We start from the raw sequence: 20,707 nt of genomic DNA, 5'->3' as shown, positions 1-20,707 counted from the left end.
CTCTCCCTCCAACTTCCCCCCTTCATTTTTCCCTTCCTTCTCCTAATGTCCTCCATGCTATTCCTTATGTTCCACAAATAAGTGAAACCGTATGATAATTGACTTTCTCTGCTTGACTTATTTCACTTAGCATAATCTCCTCCAGTTCCATCCATGTTGATGTAAAAGTTGGGTATTCATCCTTTCTGATGGCTCAGTAATAAAGAATTTCTTTTCTTGATCTGTTAAAATTAAGACACCTACTAGATATCAAGTAGAAACTTAAAGTTTACAGTTCCACATAAGCAAATATGGAAGAGAAAAGCTTGGATTGAAAATAAACTTTGGGCATTATCAGCATATGGGCGGGGGGAGGTTTAGGATACCAGACTGAATGAGACCTTTTCAGGGAGAATGGAGCCAGGGAAGGTTGCTATGATGGAGACACAGAAGTGTTCACTGAGGTTAGCAATGAGAACATTCTAGTGGCAGGTTAGGGATGAGTCACTGGAGTCATGGATAAGTGAATAGGAGGTGAGAAGGTAGAGACAGTAAGCTCAGAAAAGCTTAAAATGGCTATGAGAGGAAGAGAGAAATGGGGCCAGTTGCCAGAGGGCCAGTTGGAGTCAAGGGAGAATTTTTTGAAAGGAGGACACACAAGAAGGTTTGTGGGTTGACAGAAATGATCCTATGTAGGGTGTTAAGGTTCATTATGGAGGACGGGAAGAGGAGAAGGAGAAACAGAAATTTCCTTGAGAACATGAAAGGGGAGGGAACCCTGAGCACTAGGGGATGAACTGGGATTTATAGCAGGTTTCCCACTATATCCAAAGGGAAAATAGGTATATGCTTCTAAATATACCTCATTTAAGCCAGATATTGTATATTTTTTTCTCCTTTATTCATACTTGTAAAAAATTCCATACTTTCTATCTAGGTTAGGATCATACTCTGGCTCTAGATCTAAACTGTTCTCAAAGCCAATTGAACAGCTTCATGAATTCTTATCCCAAAATGATTCTGGGTTTTTTTCTCTTTCTTTTCATTGTAAGTTGCCTTATATGGCTTTCACTTTTGAAAAATTTTTTGAATGGAAAGGAATACAGATATAATAAACACATATTCACACAACCAAGAATTAGTAACTGTTGACATTTTCATCCTCTTTCTCTTTTTTTAAAGAAATGAAATATCACAGATAGAGTTAAAGGTCTCTTAACCAACACTCGTTACCTTTCTCAGACTTCCCTGAAGCACCCACTATCATGAGTTTGGTGCTTTTCTCATCTCTTGCTTATGCTTTTACATACATGCCTATCATTCTTAAACTGTAAATGGTAGGATTTTTGTAATTGTAAATTTATATGCATGATGTCATACTTCATGTAGCATGCTACACATTTTATTTGAAAATCCTACCGTTTTTTTAAAAAATCCAATCTTGTTGGTGTATGTAGAGCTTGTTGTTTGAACTGCTATGCTGAATTCTATCATAAAATTATACATCACATTTTTAAAAAGATTTATTTATTTTAGAGAGCGTGCATCCACGCGGGTGAGCAGGGGTAGGAGCAGAGGGAGAGGGAGAGAGAAAATCCTTAAGCAGACTCCCCGCTGAGTGCGGAGCCCACATAGGGCTCGATCCCAGGACCCCGAGACCATGACCCCAGCTGAACTCAAGAGTCGGATGCCCAACTGACTGAACCATCCAGGAGCACTTATACACCACATTTTATTTTTATATTTAGTTATCGATGGACATTTATTTCCCATTTTCCACTGTTACAAACTACACTGCAAAGTACATCTTTGTACAAGCCACGTACATGATTCTGTATTGCTAGGTGTCTCCAGACTGGATCATTTCATTTCCTTGAGAACAGATGGAAGAACTTCTCTCAGGTGTATTAGTAAATGGAATCCCTGAATTGTGGAATATGGGTATTTGCACTCTTCCTGGATTCTGCCTGTGGTTCTCTAGTGTGGCTCTACCAGTTACACCTCACCCCCCAGCAATATAGGAAAGGACTCCCCTCCACTTCCTCACCAGTGCTTGATAGTGTCCAATGAACACAACTGCCCATCTGATAAGTGAAAAACAAAGCATTGTTTGTTGTTTTGATTTCATCTCCATGGATGTGAGCGTGTTTCTTGGCCTTGGAACTTTCCTTCTTGAGGAGGAGGGTGTGCAGGGAGGAGTATCATTTTCCATTCCTCGGATTCCTTTCTATTTTTTAACCTCATCTGAGACTTACTAGCTTTTCGAAGGAGTTGTTCATTTATTAAAGTGTTTTCATTTCTGAAATATTTAAACTCATTCCTGCCATGCCCCCTCACCTCTTTTCTTAATAGGAAATTTACTTAAGTGCTCAGAGTTACACTTGCCCCATCTTTCTTGGCTGATTTTAATCTGTTGGCTTTAAAACTTAACTTTCTTTAACTCATGGATTCTCCAGATCTCTCACTGTCTTCTTGACCTCTACAGTCATCTCTTTCACCAAGGACTTTCCTTCCACTTCTCTGGAAATTACTCACCTAGGCTCTTACCTCTGAACCACCTGTTTATCTTGTGACTCACACCATCATTTTCTCTCAATACCGTGATAACTCTGATCTATATCTAATTGTACTACTTTGATGGTTATTAAGAAAGCTTAATTTTGTCACTTTTTGTTAGCTTTTAAATTTAACTGACTCAATGAACACCTACTTGTTAAGCTCTATGTGCCAGACACTGTATCAGGCCATCGATCACAGTTATTTCTCTCATAACAGTATATCTTGAGTTCCTTTTCATCAATTTATTTTCATCTTTACTTCTTCTCCATGAGACTTCTGGAATTTATTATTTGAGTACTAGAGTCTGAGGCTTCATATTTTGTCTAGTGTTTTACTTGCTGCAGGTAGGTGGTATCACAAATCCAGAAATAGCAACATTCAAGCAATAATGTTAAATAGATAAATAGTTTAATAGATGAATAAATAAATAGTGTTTAATAAATAAGTCAATAAATAGTATTTAGTAAGAGTCTATTGTGCATATAAGAATAGTTCCCAGAATGGGAGCCTTCAGATTCATAGACTGATAGATATGAAGCTCCGGGGCATGAACTTACAGGGTGGCTTAAAAGTACACATGAGGAAGTGTTTACCCTCTACAATGATTGGTTATTGCAATGGGAATTTCTAGACAAGAGGGGATTGATTAAAAGTGATTATCTCATACCATTTTTATGAAGATGATACTTTTTTTTATGATTGTTAGAGACATTTACAAGAAAAGTGAAATTTTATGTTCACAAAGTAAGATTAGTTTTGTTTATGTGGTTTGCATGTTTTTTTTTTTTTTTCTGCTGAGGGAATTCTGAAGCCCAGCCTCCATTTTGTATTTAATTTTAACAACTCCCCCCTTTTGGTCATTCTCTCAATAGGTAAGAATATGGCCAATTAGTACAGTGTTACTCTCTGTTCCCACTGTTGATGCCAAAGAGTCTCATGTTCCTTGTTTCTTCTAGTGGAGTCCTTAGGACAGAGGGTCATGTAGTTGCTGTTACCAATAGATGTACCATCATCATGGACATGGGTTGTCAGACCATTGAGTTTTTCCAGGTTGTCTAATCCTGATGGGTATCATTTGATGTGTGAGTGGCTGCTAAAAGGCATTTAAAACCCTTGAAAGGATACAACACACTAGAGAGGCTAATATGATGATTATAATGAGAATGATGGTCAAAATTGAAAAAAATTATCCAGAGCTGAGATTTCCAGGGGCTAAGATTTAACCAACTAAATAACTCAAATGGGTTAAAATTAAAATGAGCTTTTGCCCTTTTAAGTCAATCTGCTTTGTTGTTGTTGTTTTGTTTTTTACTTACATAGGGACAACATGATGTGTTAGCAAGCACTTATCCTCATAATGACTTAGGACAGGATGAACATGAGGATGCTTTATTTGATGAAACAGTGTTGCAGGTAAGCTTTCACCTAAATAAGATCTCTGTATGATGTGAGCAATCAAGTAATTTAAGGAGAAATTTCTATGAAAATGAAAGAAAAACAGAAGTTATAGTTGTAGTAAATCCCAAACTCAGTTTTTCAGTTCAGAGAGCATCCAGTTGAGAAAATTCCTAGATTTGAGTTCAAAACATCTTTAGATGGTGGAATGGAGATGGCAGTTTTCATGTGATGGGATTTTCCTGGTTTGTAGTTTGACTGTCTTTGATATCATCTGGTATTCTGTTGAATTTTCTTGATCAGCCCATCCAGCAAGAGACATGAAGGTTGTCCATATATGAGTTGTTGTGGTGATTTCTCCAAAGGTTTTAAGAAGATAACAAAACTTTATTTTATTTATTTATTTATTTTTTTAAAGATAACAAAACTTTAAAAGATACTTAACAAAGCTAGAATTTGATAATGGATATATTATAGTTTTCCATTGATACACAATTTTGTTTTTAGTCATCTCATTTTTAATCATTTCTAATGAAACTAGTTTATTTGTAAAATAAGTCTACTTTGATTAAACTTGGCTTGATTATTTACATAAATATAATAAGAATCATGATCCTATGCATATCTTCAAGTATGACATTTCAGGCAAAGCTGTGGTGACAACCAAGGGGCTTTATTGGCTCCATAAAGTCAACCTTCGTGTTTTAAAATTGTGTGGTAATAAGAAATCTCAGGTTAAACCTTTAAAGTCTCTTTAGGCTAAAAAGCCATCCAAAGACTTATCTAATTGTGTCCAGTTACCAGGAAAACAGATTCTTACTGAACATATGCAAATACATATATTGCCATGAAAAACAAGAGTATTTAATAAGAGTCCCTGAATTCTGGAGAGATTCTGGTAGAAAAGGTAAATGTTTCAACTTTTGTTTACAAAAGCATACTTTATCAAATTGTCATAAGTTATAGATAGCTTAAAAGAGAGGGAAAAAAGGCATCAATTCAATCTGGAAAACAAAACTTTGAAGAATGAGAAGTGATTTAAATGAAATCACAACAATTATAATCATCTTCATCAGTTTACTCAATGTCATGTGATTAATTTTTGTTTTGCTAGATCATGGCTTAGCAGTCTTATGAGTCAATCCAGTTGTCCATCAGAGTTTTAGAAATTCTCACCCAGTACAGTGTTACTCTCTTAAGGTTATCAGAACCCTGCATTCTAGAGTTCTTCTCAGGGTCTTTTCCAGGAATCTCTTTGAAGATGAAGCATGTCTGCCTGTAGTTGATTATAAAAGCTTTTGGACAAAAATCAAGAGTAAGCTAGTAACTGTGAGTGACAAAAGACTTAACAGTGTCCTGGTTAAAGAGGTGGTGTGGGTTCACCAGGCAAATGATGCAATTGAGAAACAAATCATATTTTTGTGATATACAATATTGTAAAATAATAACTGGCATTACAATTGATAACATTATACTAGGACATGCCAGATTATTAGGGACTTCATGTAATTTCTAGAACATTTACATTAACAATATACACACATGTAAGTATAATTTAAGAAGGTTAAACATTACTTTTCATTTGACATTGTTTCCCATAAAATTTAATGTATCAAATAAGCCCAAATCAATTAACATTTCTCTTTTATAAGGTGAAAGAAAACTCTTTTGAGATCTTCCAGGAACCCTCTGGAAAATTCCAGTTAGTTCAAAGTCAGAAATACTTCGTTCAGAATTTGATTTGGGAAAGTTTGTTAAAAATGTCCAAAGATTTAAAATACTGGACCAAATAGGATCACAGGTCATTGTGAAACAATACTTGGTCATCCACTCAACTAAAGTGGCAATTAAACGATTTCATAGGCAAATACAGAAAGTTACATAGTTGTAAAATACCTTAGTTCTTTTAAAATAGAAAAGGCTCAGTGTTTCTAAGTAATCTAAGACCTGATAAAGGCAATGGTGGAGCACAGGAAATATTTTCATAAGACAAAGAATCCTTGTTTCCTAGGCAGATTACATTAAATATAAAGAAAAATCTTTTATCATCTTTTTTTAAAGAGTGGACCAATAATCTAAGAAATTTTGTGGCTCTAACAGAGAAGAAATGAAACTTTATCTTTTATTGGCACATTATTGGCCTCATTAAGAAAAAATCCTTTTAAATAAATCAATTAAATTTAGCCAGCTTTGACCTCATAACATAAAATTTCTTTTCCACAAGCTTTCTGCAATTTTATATCCATTTAGATTTTGTCTTAGTCGACTTTTTCCTTTCTTGATCTGGAACAACTAGTGATTTTATTTTAGACAACATTACTGTCTTTTTCCTTCACAAAAACACATCCTCTTCCTTGCATATTCTTCATATAAAAATACATCCCATTTTCTTTCCATAGTTTGTATACAGCAGTTTCCCTTTGCTCTAATAAGAACAGTTTCTAGTAGTTATATATATTATTAATTTTAACTGTTAATGACATTTACGGTGAAAACTAGGATCAGGCAGTTATGAACTATCACATATTTACATCCTATAGTAGGTTAACAAATTTCTAAATATCTAATTATAAAATGTATAATTCTTAGAGATAGATGTTTTTCATAGTACATTTTTTTGATTTGATGTAACACACATTTGTTGATAGACCCAAATATCTTTTGTCTCTCTGTAAAAAATTAAAAACTCAAAAGTAAATAGACCTTTGTTTAGCAATTGTCTCTGTGTATTATCTTTCTTGGAAATGATCTAGATATTCAATGAATATCCATTATTTAATTTAACTTGGCATAAACTTACCTTATTTATGTCTATTTGAATTACCTTTTTAAGAAGTTGTACTTGGATTAGACATCAAACAGCTAACCATCAAGTTATTTTTCTTGTTGACCAATTTTATAACACAGAGATAGCATGAGCTTATTTGACTAATAAACCCAGGTAGAAAGAGCTTTATATTTGCATTACACTTAATGTTGACAACTCTGAAGACTTGCCTGCTTTTCTTAAACTAACAAACTTAAACTAGCTTTCATTTATTAAAGATTATCTCAGATCATGCAAAATACTCGGGTTACTTTCCATATTTCTGAGAGTTTTAGGAATACTCAATTGATATAAGTGCTTATTTTTCTTTATGACAATTAAGTGGAACTTTTTAAAAATACCACATATACATAATATATTTACATACATAGATGTACATAAACACGTAGACACAACAGATTTTAGAGCTTTCACTGAAAAATTTTAGCCATGTTTCAGGTACAATAATACAAATTTCAGAGGAATAGCTTGATCCATATTTTTTAAAAAGATTTTATTTATTTACTTGACAGAGAGAGATAGCGAGAGCAGGAACACAAGCAGGGGGAGTGGGAGAGGGAGAAGCAGGCTTCCCGCTGAGCAGGGAGCCCGATGCAGGGCTTGATCCCAGGACCCTGGGATCATGACCTGAGCTGAAGGCAGACACTTAATGACTGAGCCACCCAGTCGCGCCCATATTTTGTTTTTGGCATATGGACTAGGTTAAGGTCACCTGAATTATTTAAGGATTCTTTTAAAGAAGTTATTTTTGGAGTCATTTTGTCTTTAGATAGCTTCTGCAACCCAATCCAAGTATGTATTCCGAAAGTCTCACAAAGGTTTGAGATTCTCTCAAGGATTCTCCTTCAGGTGGATTATCTTGCCTTAAGTTTCAGTTTCCCCAAGGTGGCCACTACAATTTTAAATTATCCAAAAGTTCACCCATTTTCCAAAAAGGCAGAAGATCCTGGTCCAGGGTGAGCACACATACAGGAAGCAGTTTTTGAGGAAAGTGAAGAAAGAACTGCAGAGCAGGTGGAACCCATCTTTGCCTTTACGTTCCCTAAGACATCTTAACTATGAGGGACGCTGTTTCTTAATAGCTGTTACAGAAAACAGGGAATCACGTGTTTTTCCCCCTTTTGAACAAAGTAGGGCGACTTCCCAAAAAGCCTCAACAAACAAAATACAAGAATGCACGATAAAAGTGGAGAAATCAGAACAAAGGAAGCCGAGCCCAGATCCAAGAGAAATCCTCAAATGCTAGTGTGGGTAAGAAAGCAGGGGACTCAAGGTGCTCTGAACCAGCAGAGGGAACCTGCTTGCACACTGGCCTCGGATTATTATTATTATTATTTAAGATTTTTTTTTGTTTATTTGACAGAGAGAGAAAGCGGGGGGGAGGGGCAGAGGGAGAGGGAGAAGCAGACTCCTCGCTGAGCAGGGAGCCCGACTTAGGGCTCCATACTGGACCATGAGATCATGACCTGAGCTGAAGGCAGATGCTTAACCGACTGAGCCACCCGGGCGCCCTGGCCTCGGAATTGTTGGGGGGTCTTCTTTGGGTCCCACTTCTGATTTGGGAAACTGCCAAACATTCAGAAATAGCAAAATTAAAGCCACCAAGTCAATAAATAGTATTTGGAAGGGTTTGTTGTGCATATAAGAACAACTTGCATGCTGAGAGCCTTCAAATTCAAAGAACGACGTGAAGCTCAGGGGCATGAAATCACACGTTGGCCTAAAAAGTGAAAATGAAGAAGCTGTTTACCCCTTACAATGATTGATCATTACAATGGGGGTTTCCAGAAGGCAGGGGATTGGATAAAAGGGATTGTTTCATACCATTTTTAGGAAGATGATTTAAGTTTCTTTTATGATTGTCAGAGGCATTTACAAAAAATAACTTAAGTTTTGCTTATGTTCATGAAATAAGATGGATTTAGTTTTGCTTAACATGGTTTAAACAGTCTTTTCTGCTCTGGGAATTCTCAAGTCTGGTCTCCATTTTGTATTTAAGTTTAACAGAAGGTGAATCTGCTCCCTGTTACTCCATGTTGGTCAAAAGCAGTAATGCCTGACCATGTTTTAAAGCATGTAAATGCTTCCATTTGAATGGTTGTTACATACAGTTCAATGGCTTATTTACCATTTATCATAATTTATTCTTTTTCATAATTTATACTCTCTTAACCAACCTCCTCATAGTTCCAACTGAGAAGACATTATGTGGAAAGATTTTTCCAAAGACTCCCCCCAGGATTCAAGGGAGATATAAAATAAGGGAACAGTTCACTGTGAAAAAAAACAAAAACGAAAAACAAACAAAAATGATTAGGAATAACAATTTTGTTGATACATACAAGCTTAATGTAATATTTTATGAACAGGACAGTCTCCTTGGGAGGACTACAAAACGGAGGGGAGGGCAGGAAGCTCTTAGAGGATAAAGAATAAAAGACAAGGTAGAGACAAATAGAAAATACCCGATTGGCTAGAGCCAGTACTCGGCCTTGTTTTGGTGATTAGGCCCAGGTTGGCTTGGCGTTTGGAGATTAACTGACTACACATGATGCGTTTCTGGTCAAGCAGAGCATTTACAGGAACCGGAAAATCTGTTTCAGTTGGCCCACGTGGCATCCCGGGCAAGAGAGGCTCCATCTTGGGCCTTTAGAAAGTCATTTCAACGACAGAGAAAGGATTTGCTCATTGCCGTTCCTCATTCTTCATGATTCCTCCTTTTCCTCCTCTCCTCCGGTGCTTAATGACTGGGAAAGCAAGTTTATAAAGAGCCAGCGGAGCTCTGTGTGAAGGACCATCCTCAGTTCTGTCACGGAACCTGGAGAAAAAGTATGTGAAACCTTAAGCATGTATTTATCAGGCGTGTGAATTGGAATGTTTCGGTTTGGTAAAGGAAGTAAGTGGATTAAACTTTGTTGCCCCAAAAAGAGGCTGTTCAATGGAAGACTCTCTGTTCTTAACTTGAAATTGGCTTGTTTTGGTGGGTAATTCAATCCCTCTAGCTTATGTTATCCTTACAGGATGGGTTAGTGTGTTCCAGTGTGAGCCTAAGGGGTTCTGTATGTGATTGTACCATTATGTCATGAGTTGAGAGTCGTTTGAAGTTGACTGCATATTTTATTAGAAAAATACCTGGGCTTTTGGGAGAAAGCCCGCAATTCTCAAGTTCCATGTATGGTTGGAAGGGATCCATTTTCTCCCTTGTAAATAGAAGCAGCGTCGATTTTATTGGTATTCACCAACTTTTCAATCGAGAGAGCCATAGATGCAGGGCAGATGTCTGGTTCTCGTCCCTTGTTAGAGGAGACTGCAATGCCTAGTGACGCTGAGTGAGCCTTTCATACCTCAGCCCAAAAGGCGTCTTGGTTACTATCGTCTCAAAGTCTTAGAGCGACTGCATCTGACACTTTTGACGTCCCGTGGGCCTTTCCTTCCTGTCTCCGGGGAATTTGGTACTCGCATAGTTTCCATTCCAAACAAGACAGGAAAACACATCATCATTTTGGATCAAAATAACCTTTCTTGATTCGAGATTTTTTTTTTCTTTCTAAATCACAAACATCTGTCAGCAGTATGAGACCCTCAGGAGTTATAAAAGGCATTTCCTTAAGGACTGTTGTATGAGCCTCCTTCTTACTGGTCTGGCACAATCGAACCTCTGCCTCCCTGGACATTTGTTTACCTTGAAGTCTCCCTGTATGGTCTGTGGGCTATTTTTGGAGCCACTGGGAGGAACCTGCCCATACGGTAATGCATCTCTCAGGAAGACCATGTGTTTTCGGTTGGTGAATCCAAGCCTTGCAATGGAGGCTAATGGGGAAGAAATCTATGTCCCTGTCTCCCTCCCTCTCCTCCTCCCCCGCTCCTCTCCTTGCATCCTGAGCCAGGGAGACAACTGTTTTCTCCTACACACTGGAGGAGAGGATGAATTCTCAACTGGGTATCTGGCTGCCTGTCAGAACAATAGGAAACTGCACACCTGTCGGCCCTTGGCACGCGGGGATGGTGAAATGACTAACGTCGTTTTCCTAGCTCTCCCTTCTGGACCAGCACGCCGCTGGCCAAGCTTTGCTCTCTCTCAGTTCACGAAGGCTTAGGTTTCTCCCTTGAGGCGCTGAGGGAATTAAGCAGTTTTACTACTGCTGCTAATAAACAGTTTCCTTTAGAGAAGGTGGATTTTTCTCGCAGGACATGGTTTATTGCCACTTCCCCCCTCCCCCCCCCCCCCCCCCGTCGTCCTCCCCTCTCCCCCACTGGCCCCCTCGCCCCCCCTCCCAGGAGCGCTGATACAAGAGTTCTTTCTCCCTTTCTAATCACTGCTTTGCATCTGTAAGCATTTTTCTTCCGCAGGCCGCTCTGGCTTCCTAGAGGCAATCTGAAAGCCCCTTCAGCTAATGGCTCATTTAGCGATCAATTTGTCAAATAATGTTCACAGATGTTTTTCTGATGGAGCAGCATGCCGTGCAGGTAATGACTGAGTGAGTGATCGCTTATGATAGGTGACAGGATCAAGGCACGGCCTGACCAGGCGGCTCCGAAGTTGGGGGTTACCGGCCAGCCGAATAGAGGGACATGCTCCTTTTTATTTTTAAAGCATGACAATGGCCTGGTGATTCCAAAGTGTGATGGAGTCATGGGCTTGCAGCCTAAGTCGTTCTTTATAGCCACACTAGAAGAGTCACAGTGGTATGACAGCTAGGGGAATGTGACGGCAGCGGGTCCCTTAACTCTGTGCTTCCCGGTTTTTGAGCTTGGATAATTCTTTGGCTGGACATGCAAAAAAGAACAACCACAAAACTACATATAAAAATATCATAGTGGCTGGAAACCGTCATCTTCCTACGTGTTGACATTGCCCAGCCTCCCACCCCATTCAGAATCGGTCAGAAGAAATGTGGAAAACTTTGTAGCCCATTAATCTGGACTGATTTGTCAAAGATCTAGAAGAATGGAATCCAGCTGAACTGTAACCACCGAAGCCCGGACAGGACTGCTGAGCTGAGCAGCCTAAGATTCCCACAGCTGTGCTAGCTGGGCTTTCTTTCATGGTCCTGAATTGTTTCCATTACCCTGAAAAGGGTTATAAAACCCACAATCAATTTAGTTTCTGGGGCATTGTGTTTTGAATACCGTTTAATAGGGTGTGACAAAAACACATAATTTCTCCACATGTTCTTACATTGCAAGCAGATCTTACTTGGCGCTCCGCAGTGCACCAGGGAATGTGAACAGTCCCGGAAGCTGGGGAATTGGAAGTCAAGTACAGCCCCAGCCCAGCGGCCGTGGTCAGGGTCTGCGGCGAATGTGAAACCTAACTAGTCGCCGGCAAAGCGGTAACCCACCTCTTTCTCCTCCGCTTTGAACTCAACGTGGCGTTAGCGGGAGATAAACAAATGTAATTATTTCCTACATGAAAAGTGAAGGGGGGAAAAAAGATGAGCTTGAACACAGATGGACAGAATACATTTCATAAGAACATTAATAAGGAGAGATGGGCTGTGTATGATGTGCAGCTGCGGGTGTTACACGATAAGGATGTCTGCGCCTTTTGATGAGCGGGAATGAACTGCTCTTCTAACTCGATGCCCCAAACCTTTTTTTTTTTTTTTTTTCTTTTCCTTCCGAAATGAGCAGGCTCATTTATTTTAATGAGAGTTTTTGACTAAGGAGAGAGACCAGGGTAGCTTTACAACTGCTCCTAATCCATTTAGGCGCTGTCTGAATTTGTCTTTCATGGTAAGGTTTTCTTCTAACACGGCGTCGGGTTACTAAGGAATGGGATCTGCTGGTGCTTGTTAAACTGCTCAATTTGCATACTCTGGAGATTTCATTACTTGGCACACTTGGCATGTGGGTGTCTTCGTTGACTTACAGCAGGCAGGAACAGAGATTTCTCGGTTGTGGTAGACAACATGTGGGAACAGGTGAGCTTGTCAGAGAGGGTTCCTCCGCGGCTCCCCCGACAGGGGGCGCTGTTTCAGGGCAGGCGTGCTGGTTAAACTGCCTGGGGGAGACATAGCTGGGCCAGTGTTTCCTTGACTTGACCTTTGTGTGGAGGGTCCATGATGCCGGAAGGTTCTGCAGAGTTAGCCGTTGATTGGTTGCAAAGCTTGACAAGGATGTGTGAAAAGCTTTTCTAGGCAAATTGATGGACTATTTATTGAACTCCTTGAGTGAACACTGTATGAGTATTTTTATGGATTTTTTTTTTTCTCAACAGGTCTTTATGTGAGGTGTTACTTTATTTTATAAGTAAAGAATCTGAAGATGAGAGAGATTTAAAAACTTGCCAACTTGCTTGTGGTAGGAATGAAATCTTATTCCAAAATCCATGCTGGGATGGGCTTTAATTAAAAGTATGTTGTAAAAATTTTTAAACCAAAGACTTCAAGGAAAGTTAATCACTTATATTCATGTTAATAACATTTTGGTGGATAGGTTTTCAAACATCTCACCATATCTACATATATGCATATAGACATCTACACCATAGGTCTGGAATTACATATAAATTAATTCATAATAAATTTGCGTAGTAATTTGTTTTTATAAGAAATAATGTTTTGAATATCTTTCAATAAATATCTTTACCATCATTTGAAAAAGCTTTATAACGTTGGAATGTGTATTTCAATCAAATCTATACAACCTGTTCCATACTGACGGACATGTAAGTTGTTTTCAGGTTTCACTATACTTTAATCAACATTCTGGTGCATATCTCTTCCCTTTTTCAGTTCTGCTTAATTTTTTTTTAACTGGGTTAAAAAGCAGAGGAGCATAGGGGGAGGGAGGGAAAAATAAAACAAGACAAAACCAGAGAGGGAGACAAACCATAAGAGACTCTTGATCATAGGAAACTGAGGGTTGCTGGAGGGGAGGGGGCTGAGGGGATGGGGTAACTGGGTGACGGGCATTACGGAGGGCACATGATGTGATGAGCACTGGGTGTTACATGCAACTGATGAATCCCTGAATTCTACCTCTGAAACTAATAATACACTATATGTTAAATAATTGATTTTAAATCAAAAAATGGTATAACAAAAGCAAAAACAAAAAAACTGGGTTAAAAACTACACGGATTTAAATGTTGAGGTAGGATATAAGTATATAATTAACCAAGATCACAGACCCTGGAATTAGTCTGCCTGCACTTGAATTCCTCCCCTTAGTCTGTGTTAATTCCAGAAAGTTCCTTGATGCTTGATCTCAGTTTTGTCATTTTTAAAATAGGGATGAAAATAAGACACACACTCTAGGTTTGTGGTGGGGACAAAACCGGACGGTGGATGCAGGGCAGTTCACGTCACAGTGCCACATGACTGATGCATAGTAAATTATCATAACTGATAGCTATGTTGTTGTTGTTGTCGTTGTTGTTGTTGTTATTGGGTCTATGCTATAAAACTATTTCCTAGAAAAGTTTAACCATTTTATATTCCCATCAACAGTTCTAAGCCTATCCATTTTCACACACCTGGCTGGTCACTGGGCTTAGTTAGGCCTTTCAAATCTTTACTACAGTAATATCACCATCTTCCCTCTCCCTAAAAAAAGAAAAAAAAAAAAAAACCCAAAAAACACCAGAAATAGTTTTTTTGCATTTATTTCATTGTTACTGAGTTTGGTATCTCTAAAAATGTTTGTTGGTCATTTTTTAAAAAGCCTGTTTTTGCTCATTTTATGGGAAGCAATATTTTTGTTCTCTGTTTTGTTTAATTTAAAGAGTTCCTTATGGATTGACAGAAGTAAGCAGTGCAAATATATTTTCTCATGTTCAAATATCCTTCAGCTTTTTTCAGTCATACTTTTATCTGCGTGTGTGTGTGTGTGTGTGTGTGTGTGTGTCTGTCCATGCCATTCAAGACCTTGACTTTTTTATGTAATTTGAATGGATTATTTTGTGGAGGTTCTGCTTTCAATTTAATCCTTACTAAGGGCTTTTTCATACCTAATTCATTCACCCATATTTTATTTCAGTATTTTCTGTGGTTTCACTTTTATTTACAACAATATTAAATCTGTAATTAGTTCTTACAACATAGATCCTTGAAGTTTAAAAAAAAAGCTGAGTAATTTTTTTATATTTTTTTCTTCATTGATACATTATGGAGGAAAGCCTTTAATATTGCATCTAGAAATGCGGTTTTAATGTAGGTTTTGGCAGATGCACTTTACCGGGTTAAGGAATCTCCCTTCAGTTCCTGTTGACTGAAAATTTTTATCACAAGTGGATGTTGAATTTTTTTTTCTCTTTTCAAATTTTTATTTAAATTTTAGTTGGTTAACATATCGTGCAATACTGGTTTTAGGAGTAGAATTCAGTGGTTCATCACTTAAATACAACACCCAAGGTCCATCATAACAAGTGTCCTTTTTAAAAATATTTTATTTATTTATTTATTTGAGAGAGAGAGAGAAAGCACAAGTGCACGCACAAGCGGGGAGGAGGGGCAGAGGGAGAGGGAGAAACAGGCTCCTGGCTGAGCAGGGAGCCCGATATGGGGCTCGATCCCAGGACCCCGGGATCATGACCTGAGCTGAAGGCAGACACTTAATGATGGAGCCACCCAGATGCCCCACAAGTGTCCTTCTTAATGTCCATCACCCATCTAGCCCATCCCCTACCCACCTCCCTCCATCAACCCTCAGTTTGTTCTCTACGGTTTAAAAGTCTCTTACGGTTTCTTCCCCCCCCCCTTTTTTTTCTTCCCCCTGCCCCGCCCTCCACTGTGTTCATCTCTTTTGTTTCTTCAATTTCACATGTGAATAAAATCATACGGTGTTTGTCTTTCTCTGACTGACTTATTTCACTTTGCATAGTACACTCTAGCTCCATCCACATCGTGGCAAATAGCAAGATTTCATTCTTTTTTGATGGCTGAGTTAATAGTCCATTGTGCACACACCACCTCTTCCTTATCCATTCATCAGTCAACGGACATTTGGGTTCTTTCCATAGCTTGGCTATTGTTGATAATGCTGCTATAAACATCGGGGTGCATGTACCCCTTTGAATCTGTATTTTTGAATCTTCTGGGTAAAGACCTAGTGGTGCAATTGCTAGGTCATAGGGTAGCTCTATTTTTAACATTTGAGGAACCTCCATACTGCCTTCCAGAGTGGCTGCACCAGCTTGCATTCCCACCAAAAGTGCAAGAGACTTCCCATTTTTCTGCATCCTCACCAACACCTGTTGTTTTTGTATTGTTAATTTTAACCACTCTGACTGGTGTGAGGTGGTATCTCATTGTGGTTTTGATTTGTATTTCCCTGATGGTGAGTGATGTTGAACATCTTTTCCTTGGTCTATTAGCCATCTGGATGTCTTCTTTGGAAAAGTATCTATTGATGTCTTCTGCTCATTTCTCAACTGGATTATTTGGTTTTTGGGTGTTGAGTTTGAAAAATTTTCATGGATTTTGGATACTAACCCTTTATCAGATATGACATTTGTAAATATCTTCTCCCATTCCATAAGCTGCCTTTTAGTTTTGTTGATTATTTCCTTTGCTGTGCAGAAGCTTTTCATCTGGATGAACTCCCAATAGTTCATTTTTGCTTTTGTTTCCCTTGCCTCTGGAGACATGTCTTGTAAGAAATTGCTATGCCTGAGGTCAAAGAGGTTGCTGCCTGTGTTCTCCTCCAGGATTTTGATGGTTTCCTGTCTCACATTTAGGTCTTTCATTTTTGGATTTATTTTTGTGTCTGGTGTAAGAAAGTGGTCCAGTTTCATTCTTCTGCATGTTTGCTGTCCGGTTTTCCCAACACCATTTGTTGAAGAGACTGTCTTTATTCCACTGGATATTCTTTCCTACTTTGTCAAAGATTAGTTGACCTTATAGGTGTGGGTCCATTTCTGGGTTTTCTATTCTGTTCCATTGATGTGTGCATCTGTTTTGGTGCCAGTACCATACTGTCTTGATGATTACAGCTTTGTAATAGAGCTTGAAATCTGAAATTGTGGTGTCTCTTGTTTTGTTTTTCTTTTTCATGATCTCTTTGGCTATTCGGGGTCTTTGGTGGTTCCATACAAATTTTAGGATTGTTTGTTCTAGTTCTGTGAAAAATGCTACTGGTATTTTGATAGAGATTGCATTAAATGTGTAGATTTCTTTGGGTAGTCTAGACATTTTGACAATGTTCTTCCAATCCATGAGCATGGAACATTTTTCCATTTCTTTGTGTCTTCCTCAATTTCTTTAATAAATGTCCTGTAGTTTTCAGGGTACAGATCTTTTACCTCTTTGGTTAGGTTTATTCATAGATACCTTATGTTTTTTTGGTGCATGTAAATGGGATTGATTCTTTGGTTTCTTTTTCTGCTGCTTCATTTTTGGTGTATAAAAATGCAACAGATTTCTGTGTTAATTTTGTATCCTGCAACTTTGCTGAATTCTTGTATCAGTTCTAGCAATTTTTTGGTGGAGTCTTTTTGGGTTTTCTAAATAGAGTATCATGTCGCCTGCAAAGAGTGAAAGTTTGACTTCTTCCTTGCTGATTTGGATGCTTTTTATTTCTTTTTGTTGTCTGGTTGCTGAGGCTAAGACTTTCAGTACTATGTTAAATAGTCATGGTGAGAGTGGACCTTCCTGTCTTGTTCCTGACTGTCGAGAATCAGCTGTCAGTTTTTCCCCATTGAGGATGATAGTAGCTGTGGGTTTTTTGTATATGGTCTTTGTGATGTTGAGGTATGTTCCATCTGTCCCTACTTTGTTTAGGGTCTTTTTTCAAGAATGGATGCTGTACTTTGTCAAATGCTTTTTCTATGTCTGTTGAGAGGATCATATGGTTCTTATCCTTTCTTTCATTAATGTGGTATATCATGTTGATTGATTTGCAAATATTATACACAGTCTTTCAGAAAATAAAGGCAAGAATATGTTTACTTACCAATACTCATAATGCCAGCATTAGCTGGAAACCAAAATCAGACAAATACATTTCCAAGTAGAAGAAACTACCAAACTACCTCATGAGTATAGATGTAAAAATCCTTAATATGAGCAAATTTGCCTCAAAAACAAAGAAAAATCCATGTAAGACAACCTAACCTTACACCTAAATGGATATATAATGTTTTCATTATTAATCATTTTAAAATATATTGTTATTTCCATTGTGATTTCTTCATTGACCCATAGGTTATTTACAAATATGTACCTTAATTTCCACATATTTGGAACTGTGCTAGAATCCCATTGGCATTATTTTCCAATTCACTTTCATTGTTGTTGGAGGTCATATTCTGCCTGATTTCAAATGATGATTATTGGACTTTCTATGCCCAGCACATGGTTTAACTTAATGCGTCTACCATGTGCACTTGAAAAGAATGTTGTAAGTAGTGTGACATAAATGTCAATTAAGGTTGTTGGTTGATAGTTTTATTTAAATCTTTTATATCTTCTGTACCTTTTCTGATTTTTTCTGATTGGTTACTCAACAGAATGGTTTTAAATATCCAACTATAATTGTGGATTTTCCTATGCCTCTTTATATTTTTGTAATTTTTTTTGCTTCATGTAGTTGGAATATCTGTTAGTAGGTGTATGTACACTTAGATTTATTATGTTTTCTGGATATATTGATGATTATCAGTGAAATATTATCACTATCAAATATCTTTGTCTTAAGTCTACTTTATCAATATTAATATAATCACACTGGTTTTATTATGCTTCCAATTTACATGAAATATGTTTCCCATCATTTTATTTAACAACTCTACCTTTAAAGAATGTCCACCACAGGAAAGATAATAGCTGGATTTTGCTTGCTTTTTATCCATTTTGACATTCTCTGCCTGTAATTGGAACATTTAATTCAGTTACATTTGAGATAATTATTGATCTGTATGATTTTAAATCTATTTGATTCTTGTTACATCTGTGTTTTGTTTTTATTTTATCTTATTCTTTAATTTATTCCTAATAACCAATATTCCTTATTGGTTAATTGACTACATTTTATTTTCTCTAACTTTTTAGCTATACTTCTTTGTATGCTTTTATTGCTTGCTTTCAGGATTAACATATGCATAATTATTATGATTTACTTAGAATTAATATTATACTATTTTACTTAAATAAGAACCACATAATATATAATTGTGTTTATATCTCTCCATTGAGCAGTTAATGATATTTATTTTAATTCTACATCTATTATGATCTCTGACAATATATTATTATTTTTTTAAACCTTTGCCTTTAATACAGTCAAAAAATGAAAAAAGAGCCAATCGTTTATATTCTCCTATATTCTTAAATTTCCAGTGTCTTGTTCTCTTCCTGTGGATCTGAATTTCAGCCTGACATCATTTCCCTTCAGCCTGAAGAGGTTTCTTTTCTTTTCTTGTGGTTTAGGTCTACTGATAACAAATTTTCTGTGTTTGTTTAAAAATGGTCTGGTTTTACCTTTATTTTTAAAGGTTATTTTTGCTACATACACATTTTTGAGTTCACAGCCTTTTTTTCCAGCATTTCAAAATTGTTACTACACTTTTTTTCACCTCCGTCATTTTGATGAAAAATCGAATTCATTTGTGAAATAATTCTATTGCAAGTAATGTCTTTTATCTTCTCAGATTTTAATATTTTATCTTAAAAGATAAAATATGTGTTTATGTCTTAAGGCTTTTGTTTCTATTGTTGGAGGCTTGATGAGTTTCTTCAATCTGAAAGTTGACTTTTTTAATTGAATTTTGTACATTCTCAGTTATATTTTTCTCACAAGATTTTTTTCTATTTCACTTTTATCTTTCTGGGACTCCAATTAAACATGTACCAGACTACTTGTTATTGTCCCACAGCCCAGAGAGTCTTTGTTTATTGTCTTTAATCCTTTTCCCTCTGTTCTTCATATTGAATTATTTTTAGTGATCTGTCTTCAAGTTTATTGACTCTTTAATATATAGTCTCTTATCCTCTATTACCCTATTTAGTTTTTACATCCATTTAATTCTTTGTCATTTCCATTTCTCTACTGATATTTCCCATCTATTAGCTCATTGTGCCTTTTACTTTAACTCTTTGACAATAATAGGTATTAAAACCCTTTCCACTAATTCTAACCTCTGTGTTATCTTAGAGTCTGTTTCTATAGGCTATTTTCCCCCTGTAATGCAAACTCTATTTTTTAGAGTTGTTTTAAGATTACAGAAAAATTGAAAGTATAGGGAGTTTCCACAGATCTGTGCCCCACACTTTTATAGCCTCCCTCACTATGAATATCTTACATCAAAGTATTTCATTTGTTGCTGTTGATGAACCTATGTTGACAGATCACTGTTATCTGAAGTTCATTAGGGTTCATTTCTGGTATTCTACATTTTTGGGGTTTGAACAAATGTATAATGACATGTATCCATTATTGTAGTGTTATATAGGCTAGTGGCACTTCCCTAAAAATCCTCTGTGCTCCACCTATTCATCCTTTCCCCAACTCCCAGCCCCTAGGAATCACTAAACATTTTTACTATCTCCGTAGTCTGGGTTTTTTTTCTAGAATGTCATATAGTTGAAATTAGATAGTACATAGCCTTTTCAGACTGGCTTCTTTCCCTTAGTAATACACATTTAAGTTTCCTTCATGTGTTTTCATGGCTTGATAATTCATTTCTTTTTAGAGATGAATAGTCCATTGTCTTGATGAACTATAGTTTATCCAGTCACCTACTGAAGAGCATTTTGTTTGCATCCAAGTTCTGAGAATTATAAATGAAACTGGTGTAAACATTTATGGGAAGGCTTTCATGTGGTCATAAGTTTTCATCTCATTTTAGTGAATACCAAGGAGCCCAGTTGCTAGATCATATGGTATGAGTAGGTTTAGTTTTATAAGAAACCACCAGGGCACCTGGGTGGTTCAGTTGTTAAGCATCTGCCTTCTGCTCAGGTAATGATCCCAGGGTCCTGGGATCGAGTCCCATATCAGGCTCCC

The sequence above is a fragment of the Phoca vitulina genome, unplaced genomic scaffold (genome assembly GCF_004348235.1).
Source record: "Phoca vitulina isolate PV1807 unplaced genomic scaffold, GSC_HSeal_1.0 scaffold32, whole genome shotgun sequence".
NCBI classification, from domain to species: domain Eukaryota; kingdom Metazoa; phylum Chordata; class Mammalia; order Carnivora; family Phocidae; genus Phoca; species Phoca vitulina.
Note: the sequence above shows the minus strand (reverse complement) of the source record.